At 42.6% G+C, this 17,986-nt stretch overlaps 1 protein-coding gene across 2 annotated transcripts in view; it reads right to left on the bottom strand.

Annotated features, from left to right (window-relative positions):
- ENTPD3 (ectonucleoside triphosphate diphosphohydrolase 3) overlaps positions 1-16,740 on the bottom strand; it is a 61,260-nt gene extending 44,520 nt beyond the window's left edge. The window contains exons 1-2 of one of the 2 annotated variants that reach the window (XM_072651056.1): positions 15,753-16,740; positions 13,941-14,208 (exon numbers count right to left, since the gene is read on the bottom strand). The gene's annotated coding sequence lies outside the window, so the exon portion shown is untranslated. The remainder of the gene's footprint in view (positions 1-13,940; positions 14,209-15,752) is intronic. The other variant, XM_072651063.1, reaches the window with a different exon arrangement.
- Positions 16,741-17,986: the final 1,246 nt, after the last annotated feature.

Genomic DNA, 17,986 nt, shown 5'->3' with positions numbered 1-17,986 from the left:
AGACATTCTTGAATTCAATTAAATTCAACAAGTATTTGTCAAATATCTACTGTGTTTCAGGTTCTGGGGTTACAAAAACAAAATTCGCTGGAAATAACAGAGAAGCTAGTGATAGCTAGTATTTATATGGGTCTCTAGGGTTTGCCAAGTACTTTAGATTTGTTACTGCACTTGAGTCTCACAATTATCCTGAACAAAAATGACCTCTCTCCTAGGAATTATTTTATATTTCATTTTCTACCCATGTGGTACCCCCCTCACCCCTAACGTAGTAAACTCCTTGAGAGCAGGGACTGGTTCATTTTTTGTCTGCATTTCCAATGCCTTGAATAGTGCCTGGCACATAGTTAATGCTTATCGAATGAATGAATGAATGAATGAATAAGTGAATGAATTTATTAATGAAGGCTAAGAGAGACGGCATTTGTAAAAATACAGAGACTAAAAACATTGTTTACCAAATATTTTGCCTGTCTGGAAAACAACATGAAAAACAACACATAGTTAGCATGGAGGTAATATAACAGCTCTGACACAGGTTTTATTATTAGGCAATATACTGAATTTGCAGCTGATAAAATTGGAATATTAGTAATTAAACTTCCTGTAAACCTTCAAAATTCTGCAAGAACTGGCATTGCAAATACAAATAATATTGCTTTCTCATGCCTCACCTACCACAACCCATAAACCTTTGAGCATAGTAAAGCCTATGAGGTGTCTTCCCTGGACAGTCCTGCAAATATTATTACCCCATTTTACCAATGTGGAACATGATTGCACTGCAACACTCTCCTTCTCTAGTTTCCCTCACTTCCCCTGTAAAAACATTAAAAATTCAGTTCTAAGGGCAAAATTGCAATGGGAGAGAGGAAAATGGAGCTTTACCCTAGGATGGCACTTTAGCAGATGTCTGAATTCTTGACCAAGAGAAAGTTCACTAACAAATAGGCATGTCCCATGCTCTGGTCACAGCTGCCCTGTCTTCCCCAACGGACAAGATTTTGTCAGATGTCCCGGTGGCACCTGGGGTCACCTAACACCATTTCCTCCAATCTTCCTTTTTGGCCATGTACCCATTTATGTGCCTCACTTTCTTGCAGAGCAATAAAACCAAGTTATTGCTATAAACAGATACTGCCTTCTAAATCTGCAATAGCTCCCTCATCTTTCAAAGGGCAGGGGAAAGAGTGCTGTGTTCTTCCTCCCTCTGGAACTCTGATCATTTCCCCAACAAGAGTTCTAAAAACTATTTCCTCCACTCATTGGGGAATTAGCCTGAGCCTGTCCAAGTATCGAGTTATATGTGGCTAAATCACTAGGAGGTGTATCTCTGTACTTCTTTTCCTTCTATTCACCCCAATTGTTCCTTGCACTTTCCCCATGTCTTAAACACCTTCCTCTTTGTTAATGGCAAGCCTGAACAAGTTTTCTTATTAAAATGTGGTTTGTGAATAATTCCTTTCTGTGGAGAGTAGGGGATACATTTCACAGGTTACCTCTAGGCAAACAAAACCAAAATGAGCAGATGTGGCATTTGTAGAAAAACCAGTTGTGTGTGCTAAGAAATTTAAGGATAATTGGCCTGTTTGACAGGTTTGCTTTTGTAGACCCTTATGTTTTCTGGGCAAAACATTTTAGGATGGAAAGGAACAAGCTGGAGAGGGTGACTAAGATGGTGGAAGGCCTGGAATTTACACCACAGGAAGATGAGTTGAAGGAGTTAGGGTTGAGGAGACTTGGGAAGAAGAAATTCAAAGGAGACATGATCGTGGTTGAATGGCCATCCTATGAAAGAAAGATGTTGAGCCACAGAGGAGAGATCAAGGAGGAGAAGCTGGGAAAAGGTGGAATGAGGCTCAAAATCAGGAGGAACATCTTGGCAATAAGCAATTGCATTAGGGCTTCTGTAGAAGTGGGTTCTCCTTTTGAGGTCTTTCTACAAAGGCTAGATGACCATCCAACAGAAATAATGTGAAGGGGATCTCTTTTCCATGTGGGGTTGGACCAGATGACTGCAAGGTCCCTTCTGAGTTTGAAATTCTATGATTCAGTGATCCTGAGATTTGCCCGTACTTGGATCTGAGTCACAGCTGAAATCTATAAGGATTTACCTTTAACTATAGGGTATTACCTCTCCCAAGCCTTCGGAGCTGTCTAGATTAGGGATTGGATTTCTGAGTCTTAAAATTCACCTGGTATTGCTTCAATGTCTTCCTTTGTTGCAAGCAGAGTCTTAGTAGGTTTTTGTTTTCTTATATATCTACTGTTTTTCCAGGGCATTCAGTCCCTCAGCAAGCATTTATTAAGCATCTACTATGTGCTAGGGATACAAAGACAGACAGGAAATAATCTCTGCTCCCACAGAGCTTACATTTTACTGGGGGTGGCAGATGAATGGACACAAATAAATTTTTAAAAAATACAATAACTTGGGGGTGGGGCACACCCTAACAAATGAAGAATCAGGAAAGGCATCCTGTAAGAGTAGGCACCTAAGCCTTGAAAGAAGCTAGGGATTTTATGATTCAGCAGGAAAGGAGGACATTCTAGGAAGTCATTGGGGAAATGATCAGAGTTCCAGAGGGAGGAAGAATACAGCATTCTTCCCCCTGCCCTTTGAGAGATGAGGGAACTATTGCAGATTGGGAAGGCAGTATCTGTTTAGTATAGCAATAGCTTGGTTTATTACTCTGCAAGAAAGTGAGGCACACAGATGGGTGCATGGCTGAAAAGGAAGATTGGAGGAGAGGTGACCCCAGAGATGGGACATTTTGCAAAGGTAACCCCCTAGGGTCATCCTCTTAGCCATTTAGAATTAGGAGGTGCTTCAGAAGTTATCTTCTCCTGATTCCACCCCCTCCCATTTTACAGATGAGATAACTGAGGCCCAGAAAGGTGATGTAACAAGGTTGTGTGGAAAATGAACAGCAGAGGGCGAATTTGAACTCAGGTCTTCTAATTCTAAATTCAATGCTCTTTCCATTCCACAATTGGCAAGCAGTGAAAGGATAAGAACAGGCAGTTTTCTAAGGAAGAAATCCAAGCTATCTATGGCCATATGAAAAACTTCTCTCAACCATTACCAATTAGAAAAATGCTAGTTAAAATAACACTGAAGTTCTGTCTCACATCCATCAATTTGGAAAAAATGACCAAAAAGGAAAATGATGGGTGTTGGAGGGGCTATAGGAGAATAAGCACCTTAATGGGATTGTAGGTAGAGTTGTGAATTGGTCCAGCCATTCTGGAAAGCAGTTTGGAACTCTGCCCCTAACCTTTCTAAATTGTGCATATATAAAACATGTGTGTACATCTATATAAGTATGTGTGTGCATGTGTGTTATGTATATGTATGCATGTACATATGCGTATATACATGCATATGGTTGGTTGGTTGTTGTCCTTCATCTTCAAAGAGGACCAAAGTGATATCACCATAATAAAGTGAAGTTTCAATGTGTCCAACTGTGGCTGATCAGACCAATATGAGCTCGGAATGCTCTACCACAGGCTGGGCACAGATAGTCTGTATGAATATTTGGGGTAGATACTCCAAATTTGTGCATCCTATGTTTACTTTGTGCTGTCTCAATTCTGCTTTGCTCATTGAGTACAGCACCCTTTCTGATGTGGGCACACCATGCTGGGCGGTCCTGTGCTAGCGTCTCCCATGTTGCACAGTCAAATCCAAAGTTCTTGAGAGAGACTTTGAGAGTGTCCTTAGATCATTTCTTCTGACCACCATATGATTACCTGCCCCATGTGAGTTCTCCATAAAATAGTCTTTTTGGCAAGCATATATTTTGCATTTGAAAAATGTGACCAGCCCATTGAAACTGCACGCTCTGAAGCATAGTTTGAATGTTTGGCAGTTCAGCTTGACCAAGGACTTCAGTATCTGGTACCTTATCCTGCCAGGTGATCCTCAGAATCTTTGGCTGCCTGGAGAAGTTCATCAGTCTTGTATGTCAATTTCATGATGGCATGTTTGCCCAGGTTTTGGAGAGTGGACAATGCTCTCATGCCTTCCCAGTCACCAGTAGAGTAAAACAGGGTGTGTGCTTGCTCCCATGCTTTTTAACATGATATTTTCAGCCATGTTGTCAAATGCTTTGAAAGAGGATGAACATGGCTTCAAGGTCAACTGCCATACAGATGGTAAGTTCTTCAATTTGTAAAAGCTACAAGCTAAGACCAAAGTGGAGGGAGTGTTGGTGCATGATTTTCTGTTTGCAGATGATTGTGCAGTCAATACAGCCTCTGAAGCTGGGATGCTACAATTTATGGATCAATTTTCTAATTCGCTAATTTTGGCCTAATAATTAACACCAAGAAAACACAGGTGCTCCATCAGGTACCACCACACTATCCATTTGTGGAACCATCGATTACAACAAATGGAGAAGTTTTGAATGCTGTGGATAAGTTCAGTTACCTTGGTAGTGTACTTTCCAGGGAGGTAAACATTGACAATGAGGTTGATGCATTCATTGCCAGTGCTAGCTCAGGTGTTTGGGAGGCTCTGAAGAAATGTTTGGGAAAGAAGAGGTATTAGACTGACTACCTAACTGAAGGTCTACAGAGCTGTTGTGCTGACCTTGTTGTATGCCTGTGAAGCATGGACAGTCTATCAGCACCATGCCAGGAAACTGAATTTGAACTGTATTAGGATACATGCATATACACATCACACATATACGTATGTGTATATACATAGACATGTATATATGCATGCATATATATGTGCATATACATATATATCAGCGCTTTTTGTGATGGCAAAGATTTGGAAACCAAGGAGGTACCTGTCAACTGGGAAAGAGCTAAACAAATTCTGTTATATGAATATAATGGAATACAATTGTGCTATAAGGAATGGGGATGGCTGGGAAGGTTATATGGACAGATGGCAGACAGAAGGAAACAGAGCCAGGAGGATGATTTAGACAACAGCAATAACATTGTAGAAGCAAATAACTTTGAAAGACTTAAGAATGCTGACCAGTGCAGTGACCAACCACAATTCCAAGGGACTAATGATCAAACATGCTACCCATCAACCTCCTTACAAAAAGGGGATGGACTCAGGCTGCAGGTTGAAACTTTTTCTACAGCCAATGGGAGAATTTGTTTTATTTGACTCTGTATGTTTGTTACAAGGGTTTTGCTTCTCTTTTTTTCTTTTTAATGGGTAGGGAAAATAAGATTGGAGAGAAAATAGATTTCTGTTCAGTAAAAAAAAGAAAAGAAAATGAAAAAAATAAATCCACTTTATTACACTGCCTCTCATACCCGAAGAAGCCCTGTTTATCTTTATATTGTGGGATTTAAAAAAATATTCACTGATGTTTCCAGAGAAAGTAGATGTCTTAGATCCAGAGTTCTCCTGATAAAAGTGAATCACATGTAATGCTTTAACATTATAGAACGCTTTGCATGTGCGAGGTCTGCAACGATTCTGTTTGCTGATAGGAAGCAGGGCAAAGCTTTGCAGTGTCCTCTGCCCCACCTGGTCCCTTTCAGTCTTGCTCCCAAATTGATTTGCATATTAACCAACCAGGGGGCATTATGGGAGTTAAGATCTCCCCACCCCATTCCCACCTAGCTCCTTTTCAGTTTTCAGTAACGAAGTGGTTAGTGACCCAGTCACATGAGAAGAGTTCAAAGGAATTCCAGACCATAATTCAAGTGAATCTGGACTGAGAGACTCTAAGCAGCCACAGAGAAAAGGACGTGAAAGAGTGGACAAGAGGTGAGCCCTCTCCCTGAGAGGGAACAGTGCCATGGCGCCTGAGATCTGGCAGGCGGCAGCAGAGCTCAGGTGAGCAGCCACCTGGGCAGCATCCCAGCCCAGACCTGCCGAGAGCAGCTCTTTGGGGTGAGAGCACCGTGCAGGGCACATCTGCCAGATCCCCATCACCAGAGAGCAGAAGGGCTGCCAGTGGCCCCAGTCATGTCTGTAACCTTAACATGTTCCCCACACATGTGCCCCAATCATGCATGTTCTGTGCATGTGTCCCCCAGAGGTAGCATAGCAACCTGTTGTAGGCTGTGTCTGTGAGGCAATGTATAGAGCACCAGGCTTGCCGTCAGTTTGAATCCAATCTCAGCTGGGAGTTCCTGGGCAAGTGACTTTGCCCTGTTTGCCTCCATTTTCTCATTTGTAAAAAATAAGCTGGAAATGGAAATGACAAACCACTCCAGTATCTTTGCCAAGAAAACTCCATGAAGAGTTGGACAAGATTGAAATGACCAAACAACAAAGTGCTTATTGATTTTTTTGGTTGCTTATTTGCTGTATTGTTGTTTTAAATATTTTAAATGACTTTTAACTAAAGATTAAACAGGAATAATGCATCCTTAGTACTTCACATAGTATCTGATACCTGCCAACGACTTCAAAACAATTGAATTGATGAGATCAAAAAGATGGCAGACTAGATGCTTTCTCTGGGCCACATCAATGCTCAAAAATTTCCCTGAAGAAGAATGAGGATACAGTTGTGGTACCTTTACAGCTAAGTCCACAGTGCAATAAGAGAGGGAATCCTGACAAGGTACACTCCTTCTGGATTTATACCTGAAGCATTCATACGGTGCTCCTCCTTTGTCATCCTTTACTCTCCCCGTCATGGACATAGAAGATGATGCACAGGCTTGTTGGGGCCCAGACTGGGATCCCCTCTTGTTACGGATCCTTAACAACCTCATAAAACCAAAGAGAGGGGTGGCATTGATAAGAAAAGAACCCCCACAATCTGTTGTCTACCAGTAACACATCTAAAAAGCTAAAACACATATTGAATCAAAACAAGAAGCTAGGACAAAATTGACTGTACATCAGGTGAATCCAAAGGACCTCCAGTTGTGCCAACAAACAAAGCAACAATAAATATTCATGATGAGGAAACTGAGGCAAACAGAGTGAAATGACTTGCCCAGGGTCACACAGCTAATAAGTGAATGAGGCCAGATTTTGAACTCAGGAAGACGAGTCTTCCTGACTCCAGGTTTGGCGCTGTACCACCGAGCTGCCCTAGCTGCCTGGTCTTAAGTAGCTAAATGAAAATGGTGTACTAATCACTAGGCCCCTAAAAATGGGGGAAACCTCATTGACAGGCGCTCAAGCCAATGGCAGAGAAAAGATTCCCAATCCCCCCTCCCTATGGAAAAACATGGAGAGGTAAAATCTGACAGGTCTGGTTTTGAGAGAGTAGGGCCAGGGCCACCGTGTTATATAAGGACTGAGAATAAATGAACTAAATTAAAATGATATATCTTCCAGTTAGTCTATTAAAAGAAATGCATTGATGGTGGGGGTAAATGGGCTATGGCTTTGAGTGGCTGCTAACCTAAAATAGCTGGCTGTAGCTGGGTGACACAGTAGATAGTGTCAGGCCTAGAAGAGTCATCTTCCTGAGTTCAAAATCTGGCCTCAGACACTTACTAGCTGTGTGACCTTGGGCAAGTCACTTCACCCTGTTTGCCTCAGTTTTCTCAACTGTAAAATAAGTTGGAGAAGGAAATGGCAAGCCACTCCAGTATCTCTGCCAAGAAAACCCCAGATGGGGTCATGAAGAGTCTGACGTGACTGAAACAACTGAACAAAAATCCAAAATATCCTTCAGACTTTGGGGAGCTGATGTGAGAAGGCCTGGATACCGTATTGGTCACGGCAGGATGCGAGAGCTCCTTCCATCATTTCCCTCGCAGCTGTTTTCCCCTGAGTATTTAGGAATTGCCACATCATAGGAAAGATGCTGGGAAATTGTATTATGGCTGATAGATGGAGCCTGGCCTTGGTAACGAGATGGCAAATACTTTTACAGCATTTTATAAGCCTGTGCCAATGATATTTGCTCTGGGACATGTTTCCTTTCTCATCACTGTCGTTCGAATGTGGGGAGGAGGTATTCACAAGGTGTTTATATTGGTTCCTGACTTCTAGGGCTTTGATATTTGCATACACTCAAATTCATAAGAATGGGGAAGCGTGTTAGAGTAACTTTGGCTGCACCCAGGCCAGTCTTGCTCCTCTCAACTCTGCTTCATAGATTTGCTTCTAGGTTCTTGTCCATAAGCAGGGCATGGTGATCTGGAACCCTGGGTATTCTAATAGACATTATCTCACTGGATTCTCACAACAACCCAGTCATGTGGAGATTTTATATATATATTGTGGCTCCTACTTGACCAATGAGGAAACTGAGGGCCCAAGAAATTGAATGTTTTGTTCAGTGTCCTATAACTTATCATTGTCAGACAGCAGAACCAAGACTTGAACCCAGGCCTTTGGACTTTCTACTCTAGTGCATTCTCCTCAGTTCCTGTTACCTTTCAATCTCCACACCACTGAGCTAGAGTTAATGGTCAGTGTGCCCACAGCATCATTAAAGCTGAATTTCAAATACCAATTTGCAAAAGTAACAGGAAAGGATTTGCATTTGGCAGCTGAAGCAGAATATTAATTATAGCCCTTTGAGATGATGCAGAACTCTTCAGTGATGGTTCTCCAAGCACTTTCATTGAATTCCTGGAATCTCAGAGCTGTAGAATCACAGAAGCCCAGGACTGGAAGGGAATCCAGAGACCAACGCTGGAATTCCTTCTACACCATGCTCAATGAAGTCAATTTGAGTCTTGCAGTCCTTCAAAGATTATAAAATGCTGTCTGGATTTGCGTCTGTGGAACTGTTACCCATTACTCCTAGTGGAACAATGCTGTCTATGGTCACACAGAATGATAACTGTCATTTATGTGGCTAAGATTTGCAAAACACCCTTCATATATTGGCTAATTTAACCTGCAGAACTAGTGAAGTAGGTGCAGGCATTACTATCCCCATTTTAGGGTAATGAAACTGAGGTTCAGAGAAGGAAACATGGTTGCACAGCTAGCAAGCATTAGAAGCAGGATTTGAATCTATGGCTCTTGACTCAAAGTCTAATGCTCTCTCCAGAGTAGCTACTGATACAGGGGTGTGTGAGGATGTGGATGATTACATAGGCAGGTTGTTATTAGGACTTGTCCTTTGTTCTCAGAGGACCATGACACCAAGGAGGAAATGCTGTGACATGCAGGTGAATTGGATTTAAGTGAGGCAAGGTTGTTCAAAGTCACCAGCCTCACTCTCTCCTTCAGAATCATCCAGGTCCAGTGGACAGGTAGAGATCAGGAAGACTGGAGGTAGCCCAGGATGCAGTGGGAGACCTTGACCTTTTCAAGCTGAGCACTTAGGCAAGACAGTTATGCTGGGACCTTGTGGTAGGTTCTCTGGGGAAGAGTGGGGAGGCTCAGCCCTGTAACACTGGCCAAATCAGCCTGGTAGCTGAACACTCTTCTAGGTCAGATAGGTAGGGCAGCTAGGTGGTACAGTGGATAGAGCACCAGCTCAGGAGTCAGGAGGACATGAGTTCAAATCTCACCTCAGACACTTGGAACTCACTAGCTGTGTGACCTTGGGCAAGTCACTTAACCCCAATTGCCTCATACTGGGTCATCTCCAGTCATCCTGATGAATATCTGGTCACTGGATTCAGATGGCTCTGGAGGAGAAATGAGGCTGGTAACCTGCACAGCCCTCTCTCATTCAAAACGAAGTCAAGTGCAAGTCATGTCATCATTTCTCTGATGGCATAGTCTTCTTCGGCAATGAAGGACAAACACACACACACACACACACACACACACACACACACACACATCAGATAGAATCCCTGGGGAACTAAGAAGTGCAGGTCCCCAGGCACAAGGGCCCCTTTCCAATTGTTAATTCCCAAGTAAATAGATGACTTTTCCTCTCACAAAGACCTAGAATTATGAAAAGAGAACCAGAGTACCAGGAGTCATGGGTTCTAATCCAGGATCTGCAACTGATGAGCTCTAGGACCTCAGTCAAGATCCTTCTCCCTCTGGGTCTGGTATCCTCACCTGTAAAATGGGCAGTGTGGGGATGGGGTGGGGGTAGAGGCTGGATTCAATGTATTCTAAAATCTACCTCCACAGTCTAAGTATCTGCATCCAGGATTGCCTGTTAAGCACATATGGCAGGATGGGATTCTGGCAAGGATAGGGTTATGAGAGGCTATGGACATGACAGTCTTCGATGAAGGAAGGAAAGGCTGAGACTTAAGAAACTGACCAAGGAGGATCAGGTAGACCAACACTCTTCTGGCCTGATAGATACTGGCAGGTTTCCTTGCTCTGTGTAGTTGAGAAAGACTCATGAAAAAACAAGGACAAGGTCTGGTACTTAATAGGTGCTTACTAAATGCTTATTGGAGGACTAGAGGAAGGAAGGAAGGAAGGAAGGAAGGAAGGAAGGAAGGAAGGAAGGAAGGAAGAAAGGAAGGAAGGAAGGAAGGAAGAAAGGGAGGGAGGGAGGACAGGAGGAAAGGCAGGTGCCAGATGAAAACAAAATCAGGTGGAGATGGCAGGGAGGATTAGGATGCACTTCAGGCCACTCAAGATCAGCCAGTCAGGCTCTTTCTGGCAGTGTTTCCATGGTAACTTCATAGTTCTGACAGAATGGCAACCACTTGCTTAGCAAGCTGCACCTATTCCGAGAAACACATTTCCCCCATCAAGTGAGAAATGAAAAATTCAATCACTTCAAAAGCAAGGAGAAACCTTTTTTTTTTCTTATTGGGGGTCACAGACCCACAAAAAACTAATGCTGTAAGGTCACATGACTAAAAGTGTAATCCAGATGGGCTGTGGGGAGTGTGTGTGTATGTGTGTGTGTGTGTGTGTGTGTGTGTTGATTTCTGGGAGGGAGGTGGGTTTTTTTTAAGAGAATGGAAAGACTCATCCACTTTTAAAATCAAGAATAGATAATACAAATATTACTTAATCAATGTGATAAAACATGTAATATCTTTAAGAATTTTTAGCAGCAATAGCATGCCATGGACACTCTTCCCCACCCCCTTTTCCCCTACCCTTGGAAATTTCCCAGGTCTCTCACTTGTATGGTACTTTAAGGTGTCCAAGCCCCTTGTCATACATAATCATCATCTGACCTTCTCAACAACCTTATGAGGTAGGATTATAAACCCTCTTTTCTACAAATTAAGAAACTGAGAGATCAAGTGATTTGCCATGGGGCACAGAACTAGTTCGTGTTAAACACCGGATGTGGATCTAGGACTTGTCACATTTTGGCTGTCCCAAGTAATCTTAGGACCACATGAAAAGAAGACTATCTAGTACCAAGCAAGGGAGCTGTCCTCTTCCAAGGTCTGACCTCATCGAGAGGATTGGGTTCAGTTTGGGGCACTGTATTTCACAAAGGACATTGACAAGTCCAGAGACAGGTGACTAGCATGGGGAAAGTTTTGATATCACACCAATGGAGGATCTAGTGAAGAAAGTAGGGATGTTTATCTTGGAGAAGAGATGAGTAGACTATGTTCACATATCTGAAGAGCCTCCATATGGAAAAGGAATTAACTCTGTTCTGCTGGGTCTCTTGAATAGAGAACCAGGAGCAATGGGTAGCACCAGCAAAGAAACAAACTTAACTTTGATGTCAGGACAAACTCCCTAATGACCGGAGCAGTCCAGAAGTAGGAAGGGGTGCCTTGGGAGAGAGGGCATGAATTGTCCTCACTAGGAGTTTTTAAGTCAGAGTCACCTGATGACCACTTGTTAGGGGATACGGAGACAGAGACAAAGGAAGAGAGAGGAAGAGGCAAAGAATTGCACACTGAGACACATTAGGAAAAGAAAGGATGGGATGGGATGGAGGGGTTGGGAAATGAATGAAAAAAATAGCTAGAAGAGAGTGAGATGGAGGAGGAACTCAGACCAGTAAAGATTTACTGCATGTAACTATGTGTAGGAAAGGGCAGCTAGGTGGTACAGTGGATGGATTGCCAGGCCTGGAGTCAGAAACATTTATCTTCCTGAATTTATTTATTTTTCATAATTAATTTATTTGTTTTTAGTTTTCAACAATCACTTCCATAAGTTTTACATTCATCTTCCTGAATTTAAATATGGCCTCAGCCACTGCCTGTGTGACCCTAAGCAAGTCACTTTACTCTGCCTCAGTTTCCTTATCTGTAAAATGAGCTGGAGAAGGCAATGGCAAATCACTTCAATATCTTTGCCAAGAAAACCCCAAAATGGAATCACGCAGAGTCAGACACAACTGAAAGGACTGAACAACAATATGTATGAGGAAATACGCTGGCCATTGTGGAGAGGAGAAGGGTACAAGGAAGACTGGGACACAATACCCTGCCCTCAAGGAGCTAACAGTTCAGTTGGGCGCTTCCAAGACAAGCAAGGGAATTAAAGCTCTTGTCAAGCCAAATGCTCCATCTTGCCTTACTTTCTCCTATGTCAAACCCAAAGAGAGAGGGGTGGTTTGCAAGTGGGAGAGAGAAAGAAGAGGAAGGGGAAAAAAGAGAAAGAAGAGAATTGAGTAAAAAGAGAAGGAAGAGGAGGAGAAGGAGGGAGGGAGGGAGAGAGGACAAGAGAGGAAAGGGAAATGGAATCCCGTAACTTTCTGGAAGCCACATCCAAGAACCAGGATCCCTTCTGACTGCCCAGCTGATGGCTCTCCACACCCCTAATGAGCTTAGAGCTGATTGTGATAGATGAAGAAGCCGTTCATGATGAACGAAAATCTTCAAATAGAATACAAGAAAATGAAAGGGATAAAAAAGACTCGACAGCCTGTCATCAAGCACTAATCCTCGTCCCCTTGGTCCCCTTTTTGTCACTGACTTGCTAATTATATGGGACGCTTTCACCTTTGATTTTATTCAGTTACATATGATTAAAAGCTTTTTAAAAAGCTAATTTGAAAGCTAATTTTCCAGACCGCCAGAGAGCTTTTTCAGTTTCAGAAAAGCAAAGCTGATTGGCTTTCCTGGCAGATATGCTGACTCTCCCTCCGCCTCACACAGTTCATAGCCTGCGATTTCATTGTGCTGACAGACTCCGGTAGGGCAAAGATGTGAAAGAATAGGTGAGCAGCGTGACTGAGGTAATTTGTTATGTGGTGCAGAAAATAATAATAATGTTCTTACTGATGAAGAGAGGGAGGAGGAGGATGGCGATTACTAATTTAAATACTCAAAGGATGTGATTTTATAAGCATGGGAACTTCTCTCCATCAGTGCAGATAGCAACCTACTCACGACTATGCAGATAATAGTCATTAGGGTTTGCAAAATTCTTTACATGAATCATCTCGTTTGATTTAATTGTCATAACAACCGTGTGAGGCTGGTGCTATTATTATCCCCATTCTACAGGTAAAGAAACAGAGGCTGATAGAAGTTAAATGATTCAAGGTCAGCTCTTCCTAACCTTCCTGCCAAGTCTTCTCAAGTCCTCGGAGACTGCTTGAGACACGTAGAGATTGCATGACTTACCCAGGGCCCCGCAGCTCGTTAATGAAAGAAAGGGCATTTGAGCCTCCATCTTCCTAGATCAAGTCCAACACTCCTCTCCCTATTACCTTATTTACTGCTCAGTGTTGGCTCACTACTCACCCCATTTGTCAGCTGCAATAGCAGACATCAGCGGTGTTCAGTGATGGAAAAGAAGTTGTTTCTACGTTTTCACCCTGTTCATTCATTGTTGTAGATGGATTTTTGATTTTATTTTCAAAGGAAAAATCCATAGTACTTTCTAAGTCAGGTTTGAAGAGGGGTTCAATGCTCTATAAGCATGAGGTGACCCTAGTAGTTAAACCAATAAATGTTTATTAAGTGCCTACTATGTGCCAGATGCTGGGGATATGAAAAAAATAAAATGAAAACAGTCCCTGCCTTCAAAGAACTCACAGTCTATTATTGGGGGACAACATGCAAACAGCTATATGCGAACAAGGTGCAGATAGGCTAAATTGGAGCTGATCAAGATTCAAAGTGCTAGCATTAAAGAAAACCAAAAAAGGCTTTTGTAGACAGGCTTTTACCTGAGACTGGAAGGAAGCCAGGAAGCCACGAGGTGGGGATAAGCAAGGAAAGAATTCCAGGCATATGAGGATGGGCAGCTCGTGAAAATGCAGTATTTGGTTCAGGGAACAGCCAGGAGGCCAGTGTCACCCAAGTGTAGACCTCTAGTGGACAATTATTTAATGATCGACTCGAAACGCCAGGACCACAGGACCACTCCACAAAGGAAGCAAAGATATTTTCTGGCTGGGGTCAGCTCCCAGAACTATGTACGTCCTGAATTCAAAGCTGGAAGAAAAAAGAGAAGGAAGATCTTTCTCAGCCTATTGCTGACTTAGTAGCAGAGCAGGGGAGGGAGAGGGAGGTCTCTCATAATTTTGATTCTCTGTCATGGCAGATAGTTCCCATACCTATTATTGACCCCATGCAAAAGAGGCGAGGCGGAGGCTTGTCCTTCATCGCAGTGATTCATTGGAATGGAACACAAGACAGTAATTAGGGAGTGTTTGGAAAACACTTAGGAAATGTTTACAGGGTGTTGATTAAAAATGTCCAACCCTCCCTTGGAGTGAATTCAGAGGAAGATGTACTGGCATCCCTTCGCACAGGCGTATTTCTTAGTCTAGCATCTCTCTTTCTCTCTCCCTATTTTATTCTTCAATTAACAAGCATTTATTTTTTTTCTCTGTCTCCCACCCACCAACCCATTTCCAAATTCAAAAAAAAAACTCGTAACAAAAATGCAAAATAAATTCCCATTAAGAGCTGTGTTTTAAAAAAATTGCATCTTGAATTCATTCATCTCTGTCCTTTCAGAAAGTAGGTAGCTATCTTCATTAATCCTCCAGAATAATGGTTGATTAGAACTCTAAAGTCTTTTAAAGTTGTTTGTCTTTAAAAGATTAATAATGTATAAATGGAAAGATATATAAATTATTCCCCTGGTTCAACTCACTCTGCATTAATTCATTCCAATTTTCCCAGTTTTCTTTGAACCTTTTCTTTTTATCATTTCTTACAGTATAACAGTATTCTTTTGCCTTGTTCAGTCAATCTCTGATTTATAGGCACCCTCTTAGTTCCTGCTTCTATCCCATTATAAAAAGGGTTACTATAAATATTTTTGTACCTATTGGACCTTTTCCCTTTTTTTGTTCTCTTTTGGGGCTCTGCAAGGCTTGTGGAGTTATTACTACGTCATAGTTTAGGGACTTTTAAGGAATGGATTCCCATTGTTTTCCCAAACGGTTGTACCAACTCACAGCTCCAGCAACTCTGTTAATGGGCCTGCTTTCCCACATCCTCTCCAACATTTGTTATTTTCCTTTTTTCTTGTTCATATCAACACGATGAATCTGAGGCTGCATCCACTTCATTTAGGACTCTGAAATTCTTCCAAAGGAGGGCTTAGGGACCACCTGCCACACAAGCTTTGCTTCCATGGGACCCTTCCCCTCCAGTTGCTAATACCCTCCCACTTTCCCCAAATTCTTTTGTCTTTATTTTGCATAATTTCATATTTGAGAAGTAGCATGGAAGAGTGGGTAAAGAGTTGACCATCAAGTTGGGAAGAGCTGCCTACTGACTGTGTTATCCATACTGGCTGGGTTCTCTTGGCCAAGTCATCTAACCCCTTAGTGCCCTAGGGAGCTCTCTGAGACAATAAGCTGCAGCACAGTTGCAATCTGCCTTGGTGGAGGATGTTTTCTTCCCTGGGAGTTCCCTATGCTCATAAAATCATAGGTTTAGGTGCCATAAACTGGACATTTCACGTTCTCTGAAGATCCACCCCTCCCAGCAGGTCAGTCAACAAGCATTTATTATGTACTTACCATATTCCAGGCACTGGGCCAAGTACTAGGGAGACAGAGAAGGCAAAAGAGGAAGAAAACAGCAAACCTTCTTGGGCTGGAGTCCATTTCCCCTCTTTGGTCTAGAAGTCACAGCATGGGAGTGGGAAAGAAAGCTAACTAGAAGCTCTATGTCTTATACTAGAAACAGGATCGGAATAAAAACAGTCAACTGGCTAATGGTTTAGAGAGCAGTGTAGATACTTCAGTGGTTCATGGTCACAGTTGCCTGGGTAAACAGAAACACACAATTACTCCTCCAAAGTCTTAGGAAATCTCCCCTGCTGCAGACAAGGACTCCTCTCCCAACTGCTGATGCCCTTTTCTGTCCCTCTAACACCACAGCTGAAATCTGGCAGCACCCATATGTCCCCCAAGCTAACATCCTTGGGCTGCTGGACGACAGTATCACCTCCAACATGGACAGTGTCAGCTGCACCAGGACATGCTCTCTTTGCTTCTTTGTCTCCTCCAGGCTCTCTCATTTGCCTTGTAGCTCTGGCCAGGGAGTATGGTCACCCTCCATCACAATCACTCCACAAGTCTGTCCAAACAACCCAAGTCTGGTATCCTTGGTGGGGTTGGCCTACAGCTGGTGTTTCTTCTGTGAGAGGCAGTGTGGTATACCAGGCATCAAGTCTGCCTTTTGAGCGAAACTCACAGAAAAAGCCCTGGAGCCTGTGTCAGGAAGAATTGGGTCCCAATTCTGCTTCCCAGTCCTCTTCGCTCTGCGACTCTGGTCAAGTCTCTTCCTCTCCATGGGACTCAGTCTCCCCATTGCTAAAAGTGAGATAATGGTGCTTGTGCTACCAACCTCACCAGGTTGTAACTCAGAAAGGGCTCGTAGATGGTGGCATGGTATAGCGACAGGAGCCATTGTGCATAGCTGACTTCTTTGATGATTCCTGAAGATTTATCCAAGCAGATGACAATACATAGGCCCTCACTGATTCATATAGACCAGTAACACAGCTGGGAAAGGGTTACATTTCAGAGTTAGAGGGTTGCCCTCCCTGCCCCTCCCCTACTCCCAGCCAGTCCCTAAAGAGAGAGCCAGTTACCCCTGTTCCCATCAGGCTACAGGTGCCTGAAACAATTAGGCACCTATAGGCTGCTAAAACTTCATTTGGGAGTCCGTGCTTGAGCTCATGGAGTGGAAGATTATATTCTCAGAGAGAGCAAAGTGTTATTTTTACTCCTTAACGTCTCCATGTTTTCTCCGGGGACTCAGCTGGCAAGAGCCCAGAGGGCTAATAGCCCCATTCCTGGCAGTCAGAACTCTTTTCACGGGGGCCTGCAGGCCCATTTACCTTTAGTGGACAAGTTCCATGGGGAGCTGAGGAATTCCACGTCCCTTTTTCGGTGATGACTTCATTCCTATCTGCTCTCCAAAGCTCTCCAAAGGTTTTGCCTTGAATGCACCCATTCTAAGTCAAGAGACCCAAAAGCCACTGTGTTCTGTGTTGTTTAACACATGGTTGGGGCAGACTTCTAAAATCAAAGTTAGCAACAACGATAATAGAAATACTTAATAACAAGAATAACTAGCATTTATACAGTCCTTTTTGGTTATGAAGTGCTGTATATAATAATTATAACTAGCAATAATGAATATAATTATATTGGGCTTTGAGGTGATAAACCCAAGGACCCCAGCTTCTGGGATAAGAACTCGCAGTCTGATAAAAATTGCAGGGAAAACTGGATAACAGTGTGGTGGAAACTGGGAGTAGACCAATGCCTGACACTGTACACAAGAATAAAGTCCAAATGGGTTCATGATTTAGGTATAAAGACTAATAGTATAAACAAATCAGGGGAACAAGGAATAGTGCATTTGTTAGATTTATGAAGAATGGAGAAATTTATGACCAAACAAGAGATAGAGAACATTATGAAGTATAAAATGGATACTTCTGATTACATTAAATTGGAAAGGTTTTGCACAAACAAACCCAATGCAACCAAGATTAGGAGAGAAGCAGAAAACTGGGAAAGAATTTTTGCAACTAGTGTTTGTGATAAGGCTCATTTCTAAAATATACAGAGAACTGAGTCAAATTGATAGGAATACAAGTCGTTCCCCAATTGATAAATGGTCAAAGGAGTTTTCAGAGGAAGAACTTAAAGCTATTGATAGGTATATGAAAAAATGCTCTAAATCATTATTGATTAGAGAGATGGAAATAAAAACAGCTCTGAGGTACCACATCATA

Source organism: Notamacropus eugenii, chromosome 3 (assembly GCF_028372415.1).
Source record: "Notamacropus eugenii isolate mMacEug1 chromosome 3, mMacEug1.pri_v2, whole genome shotgun sequence".
Taxonomy (NCBI): Eukaryota; Metazoa; Chordata; class Mammalia; order Diprotodontia; family Macropodidae; genus Notamacropus; species Notamacropus eugenii.
The sequence above is the reverse complement of the archived record's forward strand: the minus strand, read 5'-3'. Positions and strand labels throughout refer to the sequence as shown.